This window comes from Lissotriton vulgaris, unplaced genomic scaffold (assembly GCF_964263255.1).
Source record: "Lissotriton vulgaris unplaced genomic scaffold, aLisVul1.2 SCAFFOLD_731, whole genome shotgun sequence".
Classification (NCBI taxonomy): Eukaryota; Metazoa; Chordata; class Amphibia; order Caudata; family Salamandridae; genus Lissotriton; species Lissotriton vulgaris.
In genome coordinates, this window is record NW_028247848.1 from 310,024 (window position 1) to 335,693 (window position 25,670).

The window sequence follows — 25,670 nt, forward strand, 5'->3', positions numbered from 1 at the left end:
CACTGCCACTCTCTGACTACTCATGCCACCCTCTGGCCCACCCATGCCACCCTCTGTTTCATCACCACACCCTCTGGTTGTCCAGTGTACATTATTTTCGGCAAAGCAAAGCACACCTTCCCTGCCTCAAGTGACCTGAATTAATTTGGGGCTGATTAATGTGTCACAGAATATTTTTTTAGCTGGCACCTGCTTCCTTAGTGCGCCCTGATTAGTGATCTTTTGCACTTGCTAAGTGCTTTCATTGTTGCAAAATTAGTTACAACACCTGCCCTGCCCCAACTGACAATAATGAATTAGGGGCTAATTAATGTGTCACTGAAAGAATTTAAAGTTCCAGCCTGGCACCTGCTTGTCTGCTCCTTTAGCTGTAAATCAGGACCTTTGTGGCATACAGTTAAGGTCAGAGCAGGGTCACACAATAGTTGCAAGCAGGCAACCGAATTCTGGAGGGCCCCCTCAGGAAGCAATACAAAGAATCGTTACAAATCATGAGGTTGACCTTTTGCACCTGCTCATTGCTTTTGCTTTTGCTGAAATCGTTTTGCGGTTTTTTTCGCGCTATTCGCGGGGCGCGGCGTCGTGCGAAACCGACCGCGGAAGCCGCCAATTCGTGCGAATGAGCATTTTATTTTTTTGCGGCTTGTTGTTTCGCGAGTTTTTTTGCAGTATTCGCGAGCCGCTTGCAGCGCAACACGCGAATTTACCCCAAGGTCGAGTACGGGCGCGGCCATTTTGTTTGCGTGACGTATTTCCGTTTCCGCCCGCTATGTATAATCTCGCGCAGTAAGCGCATTGCGAGTAGAGGTTCGCACGAGATCGCGCGGGAAATCTAGAGGTTCGCACGAGATCGCGAGGAAAATCTCGCGCGAACTGACTTTCGCGCTCGGAAACGGGCGCCGGCCATCTTGTTTTTCATTCATTTCCTGTGTCTGGGCATGGTGTTTAATCCTCTTGATATCTTTCCCATCCTTTGCTTGTTTTCAGTTTTTTTTTTACGATTTTGCTTCTTATCTATCCCTCTCTTTTCCTAGCTGTATATTTTTGTCTTTTCTGCTATTTTTCTTTACTTTTAAACTACTTTTGTAAACTCTTTTCTTTTCTTCTTCCCTATCCTATTCTTTCTTAATTTTCTACTTCTTCCTACCTTACCTGCCCAGACCATGGTCAAGCCAGGCGCCGTGAAGCTGCCCAGGCACTTGAGGGCCGCAGCGGCGGCGGGGAGTAGTGCTGGACCCAGTGGCAGGACAGCAGGCGTGAGATCGAGGGGGGAGCAGGTGACGCGCCGGGAGATATTCAGCCCGGAGGAAGTGGGCGCGCTGGTCTACTTCGTCCAGCGCCGCCTGCCCAGGACCATCGCGGGAGGCGGCAGGATCGCGGCCGGCGGCTATAACATGCGGGAGCGCCGGAAGCGGTGGGAGAAGGTGTGCTGGGCCATATCCCACCTCTACGGGGTCCAGCGCACCTACAGCCAGGTCACCCATCGCTGGACGGACCTCCTGGACCGCGAGCGCGACCTGCTGGACCAGCTCGGCTTGGAGATCCCCGGGCTTGGTGAGTAGTAGTAGCCATTGGCATTTAATCACTCACTACTATGATGTTTTCTCCTGCTCTGTGTTGTTGTATTGCAAATATTTGTTTTTTACATGGAGCAAGCCAATAATGCCGCTGATGACGATTACATTGTAGTTAAATTATATTTCAAAATCTTCTGTGCATTTCAGGTGCACTGCTCTCCTTCTCAGTGGGGTTGCTACTATGCTTATTTGTTTTCTATTTCGTGGTCTCATTGGCCTGAGTAACTATTATGTATGAGTGTACTTAACAGAACTGCGTAATGCTAGACACTAGGGGGCAGATTACATTTACAAGCCCCTTGCGCCACGTTTACGTTGCCTTGCGTGACGCAACAGCGGCGTAAACGTGCCGCATCCCTGCAAGTCATTTACAGCATGACGCATCTAGGGAGATGCGTCACGTTATAAAGCCATGGGCCTGCACCACAATGGGTGCGTTCCTAGTACGCAGGGTGGGCGGTCCAGCGGCTGTGCGCCTCGCAAAATTGCCTGCGTGAAATCTACAAGATTTAACGCAGGCACTTCTGCGACGCTGCTACGTCAATTCAATTCCTTATGTCTGCTCGAAGCAGGCGAAAGGACTGACACAGCATGTAAAGTATTGGGTGGCCCTGAGCATTACTGGAGTTGCATTGCGTTGGCGACGTGACTCCAGCGATGCGCCGCTCTTACGTGACGAGATGCGTCACGCAAGTGCCTACCCTTGCGCCAGGGCGCGCCGCATTGTAAATGAGGCACATCTGCCGTGTCGCAAGGGTAGTTTTGCGTGACGCATTTGATCTGGCGCATCTCTGGAGATGCGCCAGAACGCGTAAGTAAGTATGCCCCTAAGGGGCAGAATTGCAATTACCGTCGCATCCCTGCAAAGTAGCAGGGATGCGCCATTAATTGTGCGGCCCGCTACCACCACCAAACATGGTGCGCCGTATTTGCAATGCGGCTCCCCATGGGCCCAAAACGTCACCGAAGCTTTACTGCTGGAGTTGCGTCGCAACGATGGCGCAGCTCCATCAATGCTCTGGGGTACCCTATCTCCCCAATGCTGGGTCAAGCCGTACGTCTGCTTCAAGCAGGTGCAGGGTTTGTGTGACGCATCATTGTCCTAAAGGTGACTGATTGATATTTTGTAGATTTCCCTCAGCCACTATTAGGATGTGTTCCAGCGCAGGAATGCCCTCCCTTGCGCCGGAACGCCCCCTGATGGCGCAGGGCTTTATAACGGGATGCATCTCCCAAATGCGTCACGTTGTTATAATATTATACGCCGCACCATGGCGCCCTTTTTTGTTTAGCTGCTGCGTCACAAAAGTCACGCAAGAACGGCGCAAAAGAGCCGCAAGGGCTTAAATCTGCCCCTTCCTTTGTAACCCTGACAATAAGAAAAATAGTGGCGGTGGATTGATAGTTTGACTATTTAAATGACTGGTAATGTAGCAGGCAACTGTTAGTGTTGTCACTGATCTGACTGAAATCACAATGGAGTTTGTCTGTCACTTTGCGTCTTGCCTGCGGACTGCTGCCTGCCAGTCCTAGGTGAACGTTTCAGTACTTTGTTTAGTGAGTTACGTGACTTTCGAAGTCACAGGTCCGCAAATAAATAAAAAGTAACCATAATCAATATAATTTCGCGGAAATATTTTGTTATTGTTCTTTTGAAATGTTTGATTTGGTTGACATTGACAAGCAACAATCATCCATGTTTTCTGTTCTTTCTTTCATGTTGTACGTCAGCTCCCCCCAGGGGCGAGAGGAGGACACAGGAGCAGCAGGCGGCGGATGCTGTTCATCAACAGGGCCAGGATCGGGCAGGCGAGGGCTCCTCTGCTGGCCCCAGTAAGTTTTCATTTTAGACTAGTACCTATTTTTCCTAGCGTTCCTCATTTGAATTTTTTCAAAATTGTCTTTGCTCTTCTTGTAGACTGTATCTAAATTCTTATCCTGCCTCTACTATGACTCCCTGTGGTATTACTAGATTATTCTTATTAGTCTGTCTGTGTAGCTAACTAAGATTGCACGGTTGGCGAAACTCCCATGATTCTAGTCAGCAATAGCTCTATCAACTTAGTGCAGTCCTCTGGGATTGTCCATAATGTCTTTTGAAGTGTTCTATCTGGACTCATGCTTGCAAAAATTGCAAAACCTTTCGTTCAGTCACTCTAGTCTGGAGGACCAAAAAACACAGATTGTATTTAAATTTAAAAGCTTTATTAAAAGTAAACACATTTATTAAAATGAAGTCATAATAAAACTAAACGTTTAACTGATAATGGAAAAGTGGTTAGTGCTGACGATTAATTGAAGACATTTCTTGTGGTCGAGCCGAGCTCTCACCTGGTTTCAACTTGATCTTGTTGTTAGAAGTCCATCTTCTGTCTGTGTGGAGAAAAATGGTGCGTGTTAAAAAATCAGCCTTCATCAGTTGTGCCAAAAAGTGCAGCAAGACAACCTTCCCTGGAAAAAGGGACATTTTTTTTAACTTTAACGTAGACAGTCACAAATTACATTGTTTTCACATGTCTTCATTCCTAGACCAAATACTAGTGACTAGTGAGTGCTTTATTCTAAGATTCTTAAATGTACTTTGTAGGTGGAACATCTGGTGGCGGGGCCAGTGTGGTGGTGGTGCTCGACACGGAGGCGGAGGGCAATTCATCATCAGGGGAGGAGGCGGCGGCGCCGGATGTGAGAGTTGAGACGGTGGTGGCGGCCAGAGGTAAGCTCTTATATATTCCTTACTTATTGAGATTGAAGACTAGCTGGGAAGGCAAGAATATGAGATGCATGGCTGGGTGAATGATGAAGCAATGATGGGTGGAAGGACAACAGCCTGGGTGGGTGACACAGAAACTGTATGTGTCCATATACCTGGATCATGCTACTATCTGACTCTTAGATAGCATATGTGTATCTAGAGCAGGGGTACTCCTAGTACGGCCCGCGGGCCGGTGGTGGCCCGGCAAGCCTTCGTTGGCGGTGCGCTGACCTTGCAGACAATCACTGCTCCCCCGGCCCCCACAGAGCAGAGGCTTTTTTGTATTTCACCTGTTAGCGCCCCTGCATCTCCACTCTGACAATCACTGCTCCCCCGGCCCCCACAGAGCAGAGTGGAGATGCAAGGCCACAAAGAGGTGAAATAGAACTAAGCCTCTGCTCTGTGGGGCCGGGCAAGCAGTGATTGTCAGGGTGGAGAAGCAGGGGCGCTAAAACAAACAAAGCCTCAATAATATGTTAATGGTCTTTTAAAGACCTGTTAAGTACTTTGGTGTTGTTGTCTGTGTGTGCGCGTTGAGGAAGCGGTCTCAACCCGGGCTGAAGGCTGACACAGATAGACACACACACAGTGAGATGACAGAGGGAGAGGGAGGGCAGGAGGGAGAGAGAGATGGAGGGAGGGCAGGAGGGACAGCAGGAGGGAGAGAGATGTATGTAAATGCTGGGTCTGGTGGCTCAGTGGATGAGGGCATCTGCTGCAGGGACCTGTGTGCAACCTCATGGTCACAAGTTATCGTTTTGCTTTAGCCCCGCCCCCTCTGACTCCGCCCCCACCAGTGCGGCCCTCGGCCCCAAACTACACTGTAAATGTAGCCCCTGAGAGAAAGTTTGTGAGTACCCATGATCTAGAGAGAGTAGACGGTCAGTGGATGAACTAAGTGTAACTTTGAAGAGCATGTAACACTAACACTGCACCCGCACGTCCGTTCCAGTGTAGGAAAGGCAAGGAAAAGAACTTTTAATTTTGTCCAAATACTACCATAAATAGTAGCAGTAGTTTGTATTGCAAGCACTGCATAGATCCGGTTATTATGGTGGCCACTCCCTACCTCTCTTAATAAGTTTAGTAGTACTCAGTCATTCATGTGTGGATGTATCACTGCCTGTCACTCAATAAAAAGCAAAGCACCTAAAGTCATCCCATATATAAGCAGAAACATCCCATGTGAAGTGATAGATAATCAGATTATTTATCTTCTTCAATTTTCCATTTCTAGTACTCATTTCCACTGTAGGGTGAAAGTTAAATTAATTAAGCAGTAGCCCTTGAGTTGTAACAGAGTATTCTCAGTGCCACCCGTAATAGAAAAGTAAGAGATTCACCACCTGCATGTACTGGACGGGTACAGTAACGCAACGGCAACGCAAGTCTAGGTCACTCCTCATGGCGTGCGTCTCTTTTTCTCGGGTGCAAGTTTACCGCGCTGGCATTATGCCGGCTTGCAGAAAATAACGTACCAATTTTCCAAAACAAGAGACAAGAAGAAGAATAAGACTGGTGTACTTTCATAGTCGACTCCAATGGAAGTCCACAGTGCTCATAGAATTTGTTCCTTAAACTCCCACTAATGTTAGAGCAAGGATGAAGAAGTGTGAGGTTAGATAGATACTGGCCTCAATAGTTATGTAATGCGCTTGCAAGTTGCTAGTTGTACTGCAGCACACATTTCTGCTGAATGATTGAGTTAATCTTAAAGAGCATTGGTTACAGACTATGTCTTTCTTTCTTCATATAGGTTCTCCTTCCAAACGAACAAGGAGGAAGGAGCTGGCTAGAGCGGCCCGGCAACGGAGAATCGAGGCCACTGTTGCGGAATATCGGCGGCTGGTGGCCCTGGAGGACGTGGAAAGTGTGCGGTCGACAACAACGACAACGTCGTCCTCCGTGGCCTCACCGGCTGCCACCGTGACCCAGCACAGTGGTCCACCGAGACTGAGCCGGGCTGCCAAAGGCAAACGCCACCCCCGAGCAGCAAGGCCAACAGCTGCTTCTCACAGGCCTTGCACCTGCAAGGCAGTGAAGGCACGCCTGCGCCGCACCACCCTGATGGTGTCCCGCCTTCAGCAGGAGCTCGCCTTGCTCCGCGAGGAGCATGATGCCCTGGCCCAAAAAGTGAACAGCATCCACCCATAGTGTCCCTTGCCCCTTTTTTAGAGACTTTTGGGGGGTGGGAATTGGGAGTTGGGTTTTTGGGGACTTTTGAAGGACAATCGTTGGGGTTAGGGAGGGTCTTGCGGGAGATTATTTTGTTAGGGATATAAATATACTTTTTCAAACTTTATCTGAGCATACCTGTTTTTTACTGCTTGCCTGGTGGGTGGGGGTTTAACGTTGACTGTTTTCCTGAAAGTTTAGTTCCATTTTCTTCCTTTAAGTGTAAATGCCCAAATGTTTTCAACACTAAGTGCCTCTCACAGACTAAGTGAAGTGAATCCAAGAGTCCTAGGACTTTAGTAGTACTACCTTCAGGCTCTCGTCTCTCGTACTAATACTCCATTATACCCCCAAACCACCAAACGCTTATCTTACCTGTAATTTGTGTTTGAAAGTAGGGCTAGGCCCAGGGCTGGCTCCACGGGAAACACCGAATAACGTTGGCAATCTTGGTCGGATAAAATTTCCTCATAGCGGTGGTAGTAGTGGTGTGACACAGTGGCAGTTGCATGCCTATGAAAAAAAAGAAAATGAAATCTGGTTTGTCCTCCTGAGCAATTCAACGGTACAACTGAGAATATAGCAGGTGACAGAAGTACAGTAGAGCAGTGCCACATTGTAGCCTAACAAATGGTAAAGTATAACTACTAATTCGGTTGAAGTTCTTTCACATTAGCAATGGTTCTTTGTCAAGCAGAGTAAGAATATATCATCGACAACTGTGGAAAGAAAGAATGCGACAGTACAGGGCCTGTGTGGAATTATTGATAACTATATTCAACATAAGGTCTCTGTAGCCAGATACCCGAGAGCCTTGCTGGTCACTATAAATCCATTCACAACAACACTCAATGGGGTTGGTCTGGAAGGTGTCACGTTTACTCCCCGTGATCCAGTCGATGCAAATATGGTTCCACCTCCAAATGTCACCAACACCCAGAAGTGTAAACACAGGGTGTTCGAGGCATTAGGCGAGGGAGAAAAATAACAAACTAAAATAAAAAATGTGGGATGGGTAAAGGTAGGGTCAGCAGGGAAAGGATACCTGTAAGAGAAGACAAGACAGGCATCAGTGAAGTGATGTCCTAACATACAAGGGTACTCTCATATAGTCTCACTAAATAGTCTGCAAGTCTCCCGCCTACTCATGGGAAATGTAGTTTCATAGTACGGTAGGCGCTTAGGGGCTGCGTAACCTGACAGAAGGTATAGTAGATAGAAAAGGAGAAATTGCTTTTTTTCTAGGTGTCCCCTCACTCACCAGGGTTGCCCCTTGGTGACATGCTTCATCATTGGGGCCATCCCAGTCCTCTACGGCCTGGGGCGTGCTGCGACTTGCGAATTACGTAGGAGCACTTACAAATGACTATGTGTGGTGCAGATAGTGGAGTGGACTAAGTGATGTGTTAAGGGATCAATGTAGAAGCCGAGAGAGAGCAAAGAAATGCAGTCACAGTCAGAGAAAAAGGCAAGGGATACTGTATCTATGTGGTTGTAGTGGTCCTGTTGGAAGTGGTAAGTAAGTTGCCCGCAGAAAAAAAATCCTCCTATTAGCGGCACTCCTCCATTGCAGCCGACGCTTCGTCCACCGATGTTGGTCACCAGAAGACACCCTGTCCACTGCCTGCCTGATGCTGAATTGTGGCTCGCTACTGTGAAGCCTGACTCCATCCTTTTTTCCCCATTGCAGAGACTGAAACCCGGCCTGTAATTATTCAACGAAAAACAGGAAGTGATATAATATTACAACACCACTGATAAATAAATATAAGGTATGTAGGCTGTGGAGTGCAAAAAGTCACAATTTGTTTTTCCTAGTAGACAGACAGTACAATGTTTTTGAAAGTGCGTACTCTGAGTCACCTTTTGAAGGATAAGTAAGTATGGGCAAATTAATGTAGCGGATCTTGCCCCTCAAGCTAGGTGTACTGTAAACTGTGTTTTAGAACAAAAATAGATCTTCCTAGCAGTGCTCCCACCCAAAAAACGAGGCCTAGCAGAAAACTGGAGACAAAACTTACTTTGAAAGTAAAAGTAGGCCGAAGTACCCTAATTACCCATTACCCCCCGTGGATTGTATTCAAACCACTTGCAAGCAACCAAGCAAAAGTAGCCATAGCCAGCATCGCTCCAAGACTCGAAATCCCCCCCACTCAAACACATGCAATAGAAATACTGCTAACCCTAACGAACCCTAAGTTAAGAATAGTGGCAAAGGCTTTCTTTAACTATGCCAAATCCCCCCTTTCCCACCATGGATTTTCTTCAAATGACTTGCAACCAAAATTACACATTCTCACGAGTGCTCTAAGACCCCAGAACTCAGTTTGAAAAATCTAGAACACCCCGATACACATGCAATCCTGCTGCTAGGGCTAACCCTAACGAACCCTAAGTTACAAAAAGTGCCAAAACTAAAGGCTTTTCCGCGCGGATTTTGTCCCAACCACTTCTACCCGGTATTAGACCTTCCCAGGAATGCCCCAAGACCCGGCAACCCACCCGCCAAGAAGCATAACACCCCCAAACAGGCCAAAAGCAAAATCTCATACTTGCAATATTTCTGGGCCTTCGGTCCAAACGCGCTGCGTAGCTAGGCCATAAGTCGGGGTTGGCACGACGGATTTCCTGAAAAGCAAATGCAATCAAGATTAGAGTGTCCCAGCAGTGCTCCCAGACCACGAAACTCACCCGCAAACAGACGGAACCCCCCCTAAGAGCACCTCAAAGGCAAGCAAGTCATCAAAAACACAAAAAAAATTCCGCCTGGGATTTGGTCCAAAACACTTTTATCCGGTATTAGAGCTTCCCAGCAATGGCCCCAGAGCCGTCAACCCAGGAGAAAACGAGTAGAAGACCCCCAAACAGCCAAAGAGCAAAAGTACAAAAATGGGGACTTAGTCACTTTTTCACAAATTTCCCAAATCACTCCGCGCGCGCTCTGCAGCTAGGCCCTAAGTCCCCTCAGCCACCATGGATTTGCTTCAAACCTCTTGCAAAGTAAAGTATATATAGCCAGCAGTGCTCCCACACCACGAAACTCACCCGCAAACACCAGGAAGCCCCCCAAACAGGCCCCCGAAAACGCTACATAGAGCAAAATGTCAGAAATAGCCCAAAAAAAAATCGGCCTGGATTTTGTCCCAACCACTTCTACCCGGTATTAGACCTTCCCAGGAATGCCCCAAGACCCGGCAACCCACCCGCCAAGAAGCATAACACCCCCAAACAGGCCAAAAGCAAAATCTCATACTTGCAATATTTCTGGGCCTTCGGTCCAAACGCGCTGCGTAGCTAGGCCATAAGTCGGGGTTGGCACGACGGATTTCCTGAAAAGCAAATGCAATCAAGATTAGAGTGTCCCAGCAGTGCTCCCAGACCACGAAACTCACCCGCAAACACCAGCAAGCCCCCCAAACAGGCCCCCGAAAACGCTACATAGAGCAAAATGTCTGAAATAGCCCAAAAAAAATCGGCCTGGATTTTGTCCCAACCACTTCTACCCGGTATTAGACCTTCCCAGGAATGCCCCAAGACCCGGCAACCCACCCGCCAAGAAGCATAACACCCCCAAACAGGCCAAAAGCAAAATCTCATACTTGCAATATTTCTGGGCCTTCGGTCCAAACGCGCTGCGTAGCTAGGCCATAAGTCGGGGTTGGCACGACGGATTTCCTGAAAAGCAAATGCAATCAAGATTAGAGTGTCCCAGCAGTGCTCCCAGACCACGAAACTCACCCGCAAACACCAGGAAGCCCCCCAAACAGGCCCCCGAAAACGCTACATAGAGCAAAATGTCTGAAATAGCCCAAAAAAAATCGGCCTGGATTTTGTCCCAACCACTTCTACCCGGTATTAGACCTTCCCAGGAATGCCCCAAGACCCGGCAACCCACCCGCCAAGAAGCATAACACCCCCAAACAGGCCAAAAGCAAAATCTCATACTTGCAATATTTCTGGGCCTTCGGTCCAAACGCGCTGCGTAGCTAGGCCATAAGTCGGGGTTGGCACGACGGATTTCCTGAAAAGCAAATGCAATCAAGATTAGAGTGTCCCAGCAATGCTCTCAGACCATGAAACTCACCCACAAACAGACAGAACCCCCCCTAAGAGCACCTCAAAGGCAAGCAAGTCATCAAAAACACAAAAAAAATTCCGCCTCGGATTTGGCACAAACCACTTTTAGTGCTTCCCAGCAATGGCCCCAGACCCGTCAACTCACCTGCAAAGAGGTAGAACAACACCCCCACAAGTGCTGAGTCTTTCTTCATTGGGCGTAAACCAGCCCTCTGCTTTGATGGAAATAGGAGTCTGGAGGAGGAGGATAGAGGAGCATGTTCTTCTGAACTTGTGAACCTGAGGAATGCAGACTGCGGCACCTTCAAATAAATTAGCAAACAAGTGAAGACAGTTCTGCTGATGGGCTTGTCTTTGTGATAATCTGATTAAAGTTTGAATTATATTAACTGTGCACAACAAAGAAAGACAGACACACAGGAATAAAAGTGAATAAGGATGAAAAAGAAAGTTATTGATTCGTTGTCTCATTTTCAGGGCTCGAAGTCGGAATCACGGTCCAGGAATAAGAATAAGGCTTCGTCATCATACTCTGCGAATTCAGCCCGGGTGAGGTCAGTGCCACCTGACAGAGTAGAAATTCCCTCATCTATGGTGCTGGCCACCTCCTCTTCATCCGGCACGCTCTCTCGTACTCTTATATCTGGTGGTATGAGGTGCTGATTCATCTTGATCATTGTTAACCTCTCCACATTTTTGGGCGAGAGGCGGCTCCGTTTGGGAGTTACAATCCCACCAGCCGCACTGAAAACCCGTTCAGAAGACACACTTGCGAGTGGGCAAGACAAGTAGTTTAAAGCCAGGTTGGTGAGCTGTGGCCACAATTCTTTTTTCCCATGCCAATACGCCAATGGGTCAGAATTAACATAGACCTCTGTGGAGTCATTCAGATAGTCCTTCACCATCGACTCAAGGTCCTCCTCCAAGGTTCCTCCACTTTGCGTAGCTCTTGCTGTGCCTCTGGCCTTTTGAGAACCAAACCCACGCAGAGCTAGCCAATCCTCTTCAGCCTCCAATGTTTCTGCTGTCTTTCGTGCAGATGATGCGGTTGCCGGTGTCTTTAACGGCTGAGAGGTCACTTGTGCCACAGCCACAGGTGCAGAAGTGGATTGTTTTGACTGGGGATGGCCTGCTGATGTACTGCCATTTCCTTCAATTTCCAGCCGTTCTGTTTCAAACTTCTTGGCTGACAAGGCTAGCCAACGTTTGTACTTTGTAACATCTTCATCAGCAAAAGAAAAGAATGCTCTGCCTGCCAGCGCCTTTTTGTAGCGTGGATCCAGAATAGTAGCACAAATGTAATGCTGTTCTGAGTGGATCTTTTGAAGACGTTCATCACCTTGTAGGAGCTCTAATAATTGCTCAGCCAGAAGCAAAGAAGAGCCTTTCTTTTTGTCATCTTTTCGAAACACAGAACACACCTCCTTCAGTTGGTCCTCCAGCATGTACAACAATGGGATAGCTTTTCCCAAATTAGAGTCCTCCTTGCTGACTGCACGCGTGAAGACCTCAAAAGGACGAAGCATGCGTGTTAGGCTTTCAACTATGTTCCATTGCGGCCCACCCATCCTCAGCTCCTCTATACCCTCTTTCAAGAAATATTGATCGAGTTGCGTATACTGCTCATACAGACGCTCAAGCATGTAGAAGGTTGAGTTCCAACGTGTTACCACCTCCTGGATGAGTGCTTTCACTGGCATTTGACATTGATATAGCATGCTCCTCAGCTGCTTGCGGGCCTTAAAAGAATGCCTGAAATGCTTGCAAATTTTTCGGCAGTTCTCCAATACACTGGACGCTGCACTGAGTTTATTACCCAAGAATTTTTGGACAACCAGGTTTATACAGTGCGCCAAACACGGCACTCTGAAATAGTAACCGTCCCTCATGGCCTTAACTATATTGGAGCCATTGTCCGTGGAAACATAACCAACCTTGCGTTTTAGTGGGGACAGACAGTTAAGGACCTTTGTGTTAAAGACATCCAAAATGTTTTCTGCTGTGTGACGTTTCTCCAAACCAAACATGGCTAGTGTTGCATGTTTCCGAGCACCTTTAAAAACAATGTTAGTGTCAACACCTGAGTTTAGCTTTGCTTTAGCCCCTGAAAAAGAGACCCAGTGTGCAGTGATGCACATGTAATCAGCGCCTGCGCCACTGCTCCACATGTCTGTTGTCAGATGTATAGTGTGAACAGCACTCTTCTGCAAAGCTGCCCCAATCGCCTTCAGAACATCTTCATGTAGTGCTGGAACCGCAACTCGGGCAAAATAGAACCGGCTAGGAACCTTCCATTTAGGGCAGAGCGCTGCCACTAATTCTAGAAAACCAACCCCTTCGACAAAAGAAAAAGGGAGAAGGTCCAGAGCTAGCATTTTAGCCAGCTTAGTGTTATACAGACGGGTCATTGGGTGGTTGCGTTCATATTGCGCTTCTGTAAACAACATCTTTTTAATGTTGCCCTGGACCAATGATTTACGGGATGATGATCTCTTCGACCCAGTTACGCTCGCTGATGAACTTTTCCGCATTGATGTCTCACTCTCTCCCACACTCTTAGTGTGGCTCCCATGGGGTGTGCTGCTGACATGGGAACTGGGTGTAAGTGAAGTGTTTGGATCGTCTTCTTCTACCTCCTCGTCATCAGCAGATGACAAATCAACGTTTTCATTACGTGCAATTCCGGCTTTCTTGACCGCCTCTAGGTGCGGAAACCATTCGAGAGGGTGCCTTCTCTCAAGATGACCTCTCTGGCCTCCGGTACCATAGTTAGAACCAAGCTTACCACGACTATATCGAAGCTTACAAAGGCTACAAATGGCTACGTTTTCCTTTTTTGGGCAAACACTAAAGAAGTCCCAAACTGGAGACTTGAAATGTCTTCGGGGGCCGCCGCCGGAGGAGGCGTCGATACTGGTGGTGGTGGTCCTGCTGCTAATGACAGATGAAGTGGAGGATGTGGATTGCCGAACTTCAGTACGTTTTGCACTTTCACCACCACGAATTGAGGTCGAGGACGAGGTGGGTACCTTCTTGCGAGGAAGAAATATGGAAGCGGTAGGTTTTGGTGTACTACTTAACTCCAAATCTAATGATTCCATTTCCATTGCCTCCTCGCCGACATCATCATCACGCTCAGCAGCTTCTCGGGATAGGGTCAAAATGTCTCTTTGCTGCATGCCCGGTGGGGCTGCAGTGACCTTTGTGATGACTGCCTCGTCGTCATCGTGAGAGGCTTCATCACCAGCAGTATCTGTCACTTCTTGTTGAGCCTCATCACACTCCATAGGTTTGAGTTTTTGGACGACCTTCCTTTTACGCTTAGGTACCGGTGGCAGATCATGGTGTGCCTCTGCCTCACTGTCAGACCGCAGTTGTCGTGGTTCCCAAGACAGATCACTTGCACCAGAACGAGGTGGGCTTGAAGAAGATGTAGACACCCCCCTTGATCTTTTCCTTGCTAGGGATGTGGAAGACAATGAATGATCATCAGGAGGAGTGGCTTCCAATGATACCTCAGCTTCATTGTCGATTTCCAAATGTGCCCCTACTTCGGGAGGAACAACTATTGTGGGCACTTGTGAACGTCCATGCACCTTTGCTTGCGCATCTCCTTTTGCTGCCTCTCCTTCCACATGTACTTGGGCGTGTACTTGCACATGGTGTTGTTGTTGCGGCTGTGGTTGTTCAACACTTGTCAGATGAGTTACAACAACCTGTGTTGATTCAGGGACATTGCTGCTACTTTCTTGCGATGAGCCAACATCACTGGTCGATGGTGATTGGAGAAGTACACTGACTGCCTCTGAAGCACTCAAGGGCTTTGACTTAAGTTGGCGTGGTGGTGGAGGCACTGAACCCAATGGAGCAGGGGTGCTGCTCTCAGGTTGGTCCCCAGCAGATCCTGCTGCTGCAGGCGTACTTTTTCTTTTGCTCCCAAAAAAAGTGGCGGGTGACACACCAGCCTCCTTGGTAACTTGCTTCTTCTGCTCCTTACTAGCAACTTTCTTGCTAGAGGAGCTACGGAGAACTTTCTTTGGGGCCATCTTCTTCAGAGCAGGTCAGACAGCAGGCCGCAGTTGCACGAATTGTAGAGTTGTCTGAGGCCAGACGTGACGTCGCGTGACGTTATGCTGCACACACACACCGCTGCAGGACTTCTTCCTGGCACTGGTGGTTCTCTTGAGTCTTGTGCACCTAAAAAAAATGGAAGACAGAGGAACATCAGTTCAGTTATAGAGCACAAAAAAATCGAAAAACACTGCAAAATCAGCACAATCCCAATCCATCCATGCCCTCCATAATGTTTAAATTCAAGACAACCCACAGAAAGACTAGGCCCATGCAAGACTCACTACCCCTGGGCATAAATAAAGGTTGAAAAGTAGGCAAAATGGTTGGAGGCCTAACAACAAAGCCTGCATTCAAAATGGCCACTTGCCTGCCAAGCACATGGCCAGTGCCTGTAGCTGCACTCAAAATGGCCACCAGCCACATGGCATGTCCCTCCCCATGAACACCCCCAAAAATCGAAAAACACTGCAAAATCAGCACAATCCTATTCCATCCATGGCCTCCATGATGTTTAAATTCAAGACAGCCCACAGAAAGACTAGGCCCATGCTAGACTCAAATACCCCTGGTGAAAAGGCCCCAACAACAGGTCAAAAATCGAAAAACACAAAATTGTACAAAAAAAAAAAATCGAAAAACACAGAAAAATCAGCACAATCCCAATTCATCTATGGCCTCCATGATGTTTAAATTCAAGACAACCCACAGAAATACTAGGCCCATGCAAGACTCACTACCCCTGGCATAAATAAAGGTTGAAAAGTAGGCAAAATGGTTGGAGGCCTAACAACAAAGCCTGCATTCAAAATGGCCACTTGCCTGCCAGCACATGGCCAGTGCCTGTAGCTGCACTCAAAATGGCCACCAGCCACATGGCATGTCCCTCCCCATGAACACCCCCAAAAATCGAAAAACACTGCAAAATCAGCACAATCCCATTCCATCCATGATGTTTAAATTCAAGACAGCCCACAGAAAGACTAGGCCCCATGCACCACTCACTACCCCTGGTCAAGGCCCCAACAACAGGTCAAAAATCGAAAAACACAAAATTTTACACAAAAAAAAATCGAAAAACACAGAAAAATCAGCACAATCCCAATTCATCTATGGCCTCCATGATGTTTAAATTCAAGACAACCCACAGAAATACTAGGCCCATGCAAGACTCACTACCCCTGGCATAAATAAAGGTTGAAAAGTAGGCAAAATGGTTGGAGGCCTAACAACAAAGCCTGCATTCAAAATGGCCACTTGCCTGCCAGCACATGGCCAGTGCCTGTAGCTGCACTCAAAATGGCCACCAGCCACATGGCATGTCCCTCCCCATGAACACCCCCAAAAATCGAAAAACACTGCAAAATCAGCACAATCCCATTCCATCCATGATGTTTAAATTCAAGACAGCCCACAGAAAGACTAGGCCCCATGCACCACTCACTACCCCTGGTCAAGGCCCCAACAACAGGTCAAAAATCGAAAAACACAAAATTGTACAAAAAAAAAAAATCGAAAAACACAGAAAAATCAGCACAATCCCAATTCATCTATGGCCTCCATGATGTTTAAATTCAAGACAACCCACAGAAATACTAGGCCCATGCAAGACTCACTACCCCTGGCATAAATAAAGGTTGAAAAGTAGGCAAAATGGTTGGAGGCCTAACAACAAAGCCTGCATTCAAAATGGCCACTTGCCTGCCAGCACATGGCCAGTGCCTGTAGCTGCACTCAAAATGGCCACCAGCCACATGGCATGTCCCTCCCCATGAACACCCCCAAAAATCGAAAAACACTGCAAAATCAGCACAATCCCATTCCATCCATGATGTTTAAATTCAAGACAGCCCACAGAAAGACTAGGCCCCATGCACCACTCACTACCCCTGGTCAAGGCCCCAACAACAGGTCAAAAATCGAAAAACACAAAATTTTACAAAAAAAAAAATCGAAAAACACAGAAAAATCAGCACAATCCCAATTCATCTATGGCCTCCATGATGTTTAAATTCAAGACAACCCACAGAAATACTAGGCCCATGCAAGACTCACTACCCCTGGCATAAATAAAGGTTGAAAAGTAGGCAAAATGGTTGGAGGCCTAACAACAAAGCCTGCATTCAAAATGGCCACTTGCCTGCCAGCACATGGCCAGTGCCTGTAGCTGCACTCAAAATGGCCACCAGCCACATGGCATGTCCCTCCCCATGAACACCCCCAAAAATCGAAAAACACTGCAAAATCAGCACAATCCCATTCCATCCATGATGTTTAAATTCAAGACAGCCCACAGAAAGACTAGGCCCCATGCACCACTCACTACCCCTGGTCAAGGCCCCAACAACAGGTCAAAAATCGAAAAACACAAAATTTTACAAAAAAAAAAAATCGAAAAACACAGAAAAATCAGCACAATCCCAATTCATCTATGGCCTCCATGATGTTTAAATTCAAGACAACCCACAGAAATACTAGGCCCATGCAAGACTCACTACCCCTGGCATAAATAAAGGTTGAAAAGTAGGCAAAATGGTTGGAGGCCTAACAACAAAGCCTGCATTCAAAATGGCCACTTGCCTGCCAGCACATGGCAAGTGCCTGTAGCTGCACTCAAAATGGCCACCAGCCACATGGCATGTCCCTCCCCATGAACACCCCCAAAAATCGAAAAACACTGCAAAATCAGCACAATCCCATTCCATCCATGATGTTTAAATTCAAGACAGCCCACAGAAAGACTAGGCCCCATGCACCACTCACTACCCCTGGTCAAGGCCCCAACAACAGGTCAAAAATCGAAAAACACAAAATTTTACAAAAAAAAAAAATCGAAAAACACAGAAAAATCAGCACAATCCCAATTCATCTATGGCCTCCATGATGTTTAAATTCAAGACAACCCACAGAAATACTAGGCCCATGCAAGACTCACTACCCCTGGCATAAATAAAGGTTGAAAAGTAGGCAAAATGGTTGGAGGCCTAACAACAAAGCCTGCATTCAAAATGGCCACTTGCCTGCCAGCACATGGCCAGTGCCTGTAGCTGCACTCAAAATGGCCACCAGCCACATGGCATGTCCCTCCCCATGAACACCCCCAAAAATCGAAAAACACTGCAAAATCTGCACAATCCCATTCCATCCATGATGTTTAAATTCAAGACAGCCCACAGAAAGACTAGGCCCCATGCACCACTCACTACCCCTGGTCAAGGCCCCAACAACAGGTCAAAAATCGAAAAACACAAAATTTTACAAAAAAAAAAAATCGAAAAACACAGAAAAATCAGCACAATCCCAATTCATCTATGGCCTCCATGATGTTTAAATTCAAGACAACCCACAGAAAGAATCAGTCCACCCACCACTGAGTACCCCTGGGAAAAGGCCCCAAAACAGCAAAAAAATCGAAAATCCCAAAATTTTAGTTGCAGCAACTGTAATGCCCCAAACAAACTTACTTGTAAAATTTCTAATCCAACAGTGATCCAAAGAAAGTCAAAAAGGCCTCAAATCCAAAGATCCAGCAGCATCCACAAAAGGTAATCCTTCCAGGTCCACATCCGAATGAAAAGTGACCAGGAGATGGACAAAGCACTGGGAGGAGCCTGCTGAACAGGAACAGGAAGTTGAAGACTATGGGGCACTTCCTTCCTCCCACCCCCCTGCCCCCCTCCCCAAAATGGACTCCTCGCTAAAAAAGTGCAGGCAAATGTCAAACTAAGGAGTTATTCACATAAAAATCATCATTTCTAGAAGGTTTATGCTGCTTGCTGGTGGATTTCTTGTGCAGAATTGCAAATTTATATTTTCGCGCGCCGCATCTCAAATCTCGCAATTTGCGAAGTACCGCGAGACGTGATCTCGCCGTACTCGCGTTGACAAACTCTCGCTGGCAAGCCGCGATGACGTAATCGCGCTCGCCAATTCCCGCGGGATCACACAGCAAGATCCAAAATGGCGCAGCACTCGCAAACTATCGAAAAAAACAACTCGGCAAACGATGATAAACGCCGCGCGCCGCAAAAATTGTATCACCAACGCCGCGCGCCGCCAAAAAAATCCGCTGCGTGCGAATTTGCGGATTTTGCGGGAAATCCGCAAATCTCGCGGATTGCGGATTTCCCGAAAATCCGCAAAATCCGCGAGCGGAACGGATTTTCCGCCCACGCTTAGTTGGTAGCCTTTGGGTTCTCACCCCGATTCATAAGGATGCTTGAGGCCAATTACAACAATCCCACCTCTCGGGTGCTGGTTATCGGTCACAGGTCTGGGAGTTTCCACCACTCCCGCGGAACACGTCAGGGCTGTCCGCTCTCGCCACTGCTCTTTGCGCTTAGCATAGAACCGTTGGCATTAGCGATTCGGGAGAACGAGCGGATCTTGGGCCTCCCATTTACGGGTGAGCAGCATAAGATTTCGCTCTTCGCTGATGACGTCTTACTGTCAATTCGGGATCCGGCGTTGTCGTTACCCCATATCCATGCAGTGCTCTCTGAGTTTGAAACGGTGGGCGGGTTCAAAGTTAACTTTGATAAATCATACATTTTGAACTTAACCCTACCGCCTGGAGAGGTGCACCGGATCCGGTCGCTTACCCCACTCTCGTGGTCGACCTCCTCCCTGTTGTATCTGGGCGTACGGCTGACTTCTACCATAGGCGCACTGTTTCAGGCCAACTTCCCTCCGATGCTGGCGTTGATACGGGCGGAATTGGAGAGATGGAAACCGAAATATATCTCGTGGTTGGGTAGGATTCATGCGCTTAAAATGGTCCTCCTGCCTAAATTCCTGTACCTCTTCCAAGCCCTACCCATACCGATAGGAGTGGATTACTTCCGTCGGCTTAAAACCTTGATGTTGAAATACGTCTGGCAAGGTGGCCGGGCGCGACTTTCGTATGCGGTTCTCCGACGCCCACGAATGGAGGGGGGGGTGGGGTTCCCGGACATGCACTTGTATTATAAGGCTGCCCAATTGAGAATCCTGGTGGAATGGTCCGAGCAGCTTTCAGAGAAGCACTGGCTCCATATGGATCGGAGCGTTGCGGGGCGATCCATCTGGGATCTAGCTTGGAAACCTAAGGTGGACCGGCCCAGAAACGCGTACATTAGCACCCCCACCAGCACAGTGTTAAAGTTCTGGGACACGGTCAGTGGCGATGATCGGTGGACCACATTCCCGTCCCCGTTCACCCCTATCCATTTCAACCCGGCCTTCCCTCCGGCGTTGCCGGAGGGACCCTTTGGTGTCTGGAGGGAGGGTGGCTGTAGGGCCCTCACCCACCTGTTCCACGGTGCTACACCCCTTACTTTCCATAATTGTATGAGGGACTACGGTGTTCTACCAACCGAACGCTTTCGTCATCTTCAGCTCCTTCATTGGGCGACGTCCCCTGGAGGGGTGGATGCAGCTACTAGACCTTTGACGAAATTTGAAACCTTTATTCTTCGCACATCCACCATGAAAGGGGCGATTTCTTTTTTGTATGGGTTGCTATTAGACACCGCGATGTCCCCTCGACCTCGATATATGGATCACTGGGAGAGTACACTTGGGAGGGACATTTCCGACAGCGAATGGAGGAGCTTATGGCGGGATGTGACGGCACATAATCACTCTACTGATCTCAGAGAGGCTCACATGAAGCTTATATTCGATTGGTATTTGTATCCATCCAAGTTGCACCGAATATTCCCGACTACCTCAGATAAGTGTTGGCGAGGCTGCGGGATGTTGGGTGACTTCAGCCACATCTGGTGGGACTGCCCCACCATCCGGCCATTTTGGTCCGAGATCCTCTCCCACATCAAAGATGTGCTGGGATATCCACTCCCGGACTCAATGGACTTTGTCTTGTTGGGCCTCAGGGATCCGCAGCTTGAACATCAAACTAGAGCTGATAAGCGCATTATGTGGCTGTGTCTGGGGGCGGCCAAGCTGACTTTGGCAGCCGCTTGGAAAAGCCCGACTGCACCTGCCATTTCTTTATGGCATGCACGGCTATGGCAACTACTGAGTATGGAGCGACTTTCAGATATCTTCCTGGGGAACTTTAAAAACTTTATGTTCAATTGGGGCCCCTTGGTCAGGTTTTTGTCCCGTGGTTTGCCTTCGGCAGTTTGCCCTTCGGCGCTACGTGCGCTTCACCTCTTTCAAATTTAATCACCTGTGTGTATGATGATGTTCTGAGTGTGTGATGGTCGCCACCACTGGGGGGGGGGGTAAGGGGGGTAGTGGGGGGGGTCGGGGTGTTGAGTTGGGGTTGTTGTTCTTCTCTTAGTTGCGACCCAATGCACCTCTGCAGGCGGACGACCTGGCCCTTTTTTCCTCTATGATTATGATCGAGATTGGAACACCCTTCTTCTTCTGAGAACTCTGCACTAGCCGCTGGGACATGGGTGCGCACTTCGGACAATGTGGACTGAAGTTCCATATCATTAAGCACTCCTATTAACTCTGCTGGCTGCCGTCCCTTTTGCTGTACTTTTGGGTTTCTTTTGATTTTTTTTGCAATAATGTTCTTCAGCACCCCCTGTGTGGGGTTATATGGCAGAATGTCGCCTGTTCCTTTTTTCTCCTTCTCCTTCTTCTTGTCCCTTTTTCCTACTCCTTTTTTTTATACTTTCAACTTTGCAAAATATAAATAAAAATTTTACAAAAAAGAAACTTATTATTTGTATCTTCAAATCAAATTCAAATTTTACAAGGGTTCATAATCAAAGTAATTGCAAATAAATCTTAGGTATAAGGAAGCGACAAAATCATTCCATCAATACATAAGAAAATCAATCCAGTCTATAAATTAGATGAAAAAATTGACTCCTTTTTGAAATAAACAGAAAGTCAGATACAGGGTGTAGACATGGACTGGTGTGTCGACGTTTCGGTCTTATATGTTTTTATCCAAAGACCATCATCAGGACGGAGAATTTTAATGCAGTATGGATGACCCTTATAGTAAAACACAGATAGCACTATGAATGTTCAGAAGTGCAGTTCAACGTGTGAATTCATACCCTCAGGGATTTGGCAACTTGTCCCTTTGCTTGCGTCCCAGGTGGTGATTCAAAAACCAGATATTTTTTCTTTATTTCAGGGTCCAGATACGTTCTTAATCAGAGGAAAACGGACGTACAGGTTTGTCAGCATCGGGTAAAGGTCTTTAAAAAAAAAAATGTACACTTATCTCTGCAGAGGGTGATACCAGCTGAAGACAGTCTATCTAAAACTATCTTAAGAGTAGTGTTGTGTTGTTCGACTGACTGTCCATAAACCAAAATGTCGTCTTGAAAATAGACCATGTAACCTACTCCTTCAAAAATACTGGACACCATCCTCTGGAAAACACTGGCTGCAGAATTGAGGCCAAAAGGGAGACAAGTGAACTGAAATGTACCATAGGGTGTGATAAATGCCGTCAAGTGTTTCGACTCTTTGTGTAAGTTGATCTGGTGGTATGCACTCCTAAGGTCTAGCTTGGAGAATACCTTGGCACCTTTCAAAGTGGTAACTAACTCTGAAATATTGGGCAAAGGAAAGGTGTCTGCGACCCCGCACTGATTTAAAGACTTTAAGTCCACGCAGAAGCGGAGCTTGCGGTCTGAATTCTTGGTGACAACAATGGGAGAAATCCATGGTGATGCCTCCACGGGTACTGTAACACCAGTCACTAACATATCCGAAATGAGCCGCTTGACTTCATCTCTAACAACAATGGGAACCTGCCTAACTTTGTGTTGTACAGGAACTGAGTTTTTCTTTAAAATGATTTGATGAGAATACCCTTTGAGTTGACCTAACCCTTCCCAAAATACACTTTTAGCTTCAGAGAGAATGCTGTCTGAATCTCCATCCTCAATGATCATGACTTGTGGATTGGAACGAGGATTAACAATGATGCCTAAGTCGTACTGATGCACCCACCCCAAAATGGCAGGTCCAGACACAGACACATAAACTTTCCTTGAATGTGTCTGTTAGAGAATGTGATGTGTGCTTCGAAGTAACCTAGAATATCTATAGACTCCTCCTGGTAGCCCCCAGGAGAAATATCTTTGGGAAGGAGAGGTCCTATACCCCACTCCTTCATGAATAAACAATTAGGGATTATTGTGTACCTTGAACCAGTGTCAACCATTAAATAAATGTTTCGACCAGTAACAGTGAATAAAGCTGTAGGCCTATTCTTACGTTTGTCTTCCTCCTGTCCAGAGGATAAACATGACTCCACAACTAAAATTTTGTCATTTTCATCATATGTGTAGAATTCTGTACACATGTAATGCTAGAATGAGCCTTACTTTTACAAACTCTAGCATAGTGACCTATGCAACCGCACTTTAGACACTCCTGTTTGGCTGAAAAACAAAATTTTGAGTCAGAAGAGTGTACAGTACTCCCACACCTATTACACAACTTGGTATTAGAAGGTTTTGGAGTGTTAGTAACTTTTGGCGAAAAAACTTTCTTGGTCATCTTTTTACTCTTAACCGCTGCAATTTCACCTTGATCATCATCAAATTGAGACTCATGAAAAGAAACTTCATTGACATCACTTGAAGACAACCTTTTCTCCAGCTCCTTCATACACCCTTCTGAAAGTTCTACTATTTTAGCTAACTCAATTGCAATTTGCAAGTTTTGATTTTTAGCCGCCCCACCCGTTCTTGAATTTTTTTATTGATGCACTGGACTATGAGCTGGTGCCTAATTAGTTCATCAGTCATGTTTCCAAACTTACATTTGACAGACATTTCTCTAAGTCTTGAGGCAAAGTCGTCAATACACTCTTAGTGTAGAATTTATATCTATTCATAACAAGGTTTTCCTCCTTGGAATATCTAACTTCTAATCGCGATATAGCTTCTTTGTATTCATCTGGAAGCGCTTGACCATTCGCTTGAAGGGCTTGGGGAAACCTAAAGACACGTTGACCTTCTTTCCCTAAAGAACTCAACAAAAATGCTTTCTTCCGTTTTACTGAGTATTTTTGGGCATCAAGGTAGTTTTCAAACATTGGGAATCAATCTTCCCAGGATATGTTTGGCTGGCCTGGATGTGGAAGAAAACTTGGCAAAAGTACAACTGAGCAGTTTTGGGAGCAATTTTGTGAAGCCATAATGCAACAAAAAGAAGAAAAAAAACACTTGAATAAATAGGCAAGATGGCGTCCGTGCGAACACGTGTGTAAGTAGGTCTCTGTCCCCAGACCCGGCTCACCTGGATTTTGCTGTTTTGCTGACTGATTACCTCGTTTTTGGCTTGGTGCGGTGGAGGTGAAGAGACGCTCGGGCGAAAAGGAGGAAAATCTGGTGTTTTTCTGCTGTTCTGCTACCGCTCTGCCACAGTGGGGGCTCTGACGTTCGAGGAACTGCTGATCGCGGCGGCTCCCTGCTTGGGAGCCCGGGAGCCCGTTTGCGTCGTCAAGGGTGTGTGCGGCAGATTCAGTCGCGAGTACCTGCGGTGTGTTAGTTCGTGGCGTGTGCCACCTGGAGGAGTAGTCAGGAGTATCGAGTCTGCGGCTGCCGGTTGCTGGCTCCCTCACTGCGACGGCGGTAGGCTCCAGGTAGGCTCCAGGATACAGGATACAGACACCAGAGGAGCAGGCGAATCACCGTTAAAAAAAAAGGAAAGAAAAAGGAAAGCAAGCGAGATATTTTTTTTGGCTCTGATTGATGTTATAACTGGAGCATATTTGGAGTATAGTTTGAAGAGTGCTTTTGAATATTGGAATTGGAATTGTTGCCAGCACCACGTTTGTTTGTTGCAACTGTTGCACTCTTTTTTTGGAACAAAGTGGGTGCGAGGGGAACTAAAAAACAAAAGAGAGATAAAGACTATCAAATTTACACTGGGACTGGTGCTGTATATATACGTGTAAGTCCATTTGAGGAGCCAGGATTTGTTTTCTTTTTTCTTTATTTTTTTTTTCTTTAAATTTTCGTTACATTGCGGTACGTGGTTAGGTCCCTTTTTTTACTATTTTTTTTTTTTTTAATATATTTTTATTGCAGGAATCAGTAAAAAGTTACAAAGTGGACCAGCATTATAAGGTCAATTGAAAATAATAGAACACCATCCCACCCCCATTCAATAAAACATCCCAACACACAGCCATTCAGCCCACAACCCGAGGGTCGGGCGGCGAGTATCAGTAGGGGCCCGATAGGAGGGCAAGGCCGGTCCGGATGATCCACAGTCCATCATCTGCTTTTCTAAATCATCCTACAAAAGGAAAAGCAAAAGTAAAACCCCCCCAAAACACTACGAAATAAACAGAACCCTCCCCAACCCCGCCATCAGTGTATGGAAAGAGATGTAGAAGGAAACATGGGTGAGCCTCCTGGGAACTCTACAGATATGTGAAGTACAACTGTCTATCGGGACTCGGGACGAGCAGCATCCTCGCTTTCTGAGTCGCTGGAAGCGCAATAATCCCTGAGGGCCTGCACTAATGTCTCCCATTCTAGCGCCGCCTCCTGCGCCTTCTCGTTGTGTTGTCTTCTAGCTAGCTGGTATCGCAGCGTGCTTTCCCCTGTCGCCCATTTCAAAAGTTCGCTGTGCCACCGGGTCCATGTGGGGCCAACCCTCGCCTTCCAGTTCCTAGTGACCTCCCGCTTAGCAAGGAGAAGCCCTAGGTCAATGAATTTACTGGAGATCCTATTTTTGGGGGTATGTGGAAACCAGTGTAAGAGTCCCACCGCCGCGTCAACCGCCAAGGACCTCCCCGTCACCCCCTTCAGGGTGTCTCCCACCTCAAGCCAATAGGAGGACAATCCTGGGCAGGACCACAGCATGTGAAGGAGGTCTGCCCCAGGCGTGCGGCATCTGGGGCAGTCCGCAGAATCCGTGGCAAAGTATTGTTGGATCTTCGCCGGGGTCAAATATGCTCTGTGGAGTACATAGAAGTGGACCAGTTGAAAGCGGGCGTGGCGCGTGCCCTTCCAGGCCCGCCTCATGAGTTGCGACCAGGTCGCCTCCGGTATCTCCTTTCCTACGTCCGCCTCCCAGCG

General features: G+C 47.2%; 1 long non-coding RNA gene across 1 annotated transcript; it reads left to right on the forward strand.

Moving 5' to 3' along the window:
• The first annotated feature begins 3,311 nt into the window (after positions 1 to 3,311).
• On the forward strand, positions 3,312 to 6,338 carry LOC147665004 (uncharacterized). Its single transcript, XR_015305067.1, has 3 exons — positions 3,312 to 3,410; positions 4,165 to 4,290; positions 6,086 to 6,338. It is a non-coding gene; the product is annotated as an uncharacterized LOC147665004 (long non-coding RNA).
• The last annotated feature ends 19,332 nt before the right edge of the window (positions 6,339 to 25,670 follow it).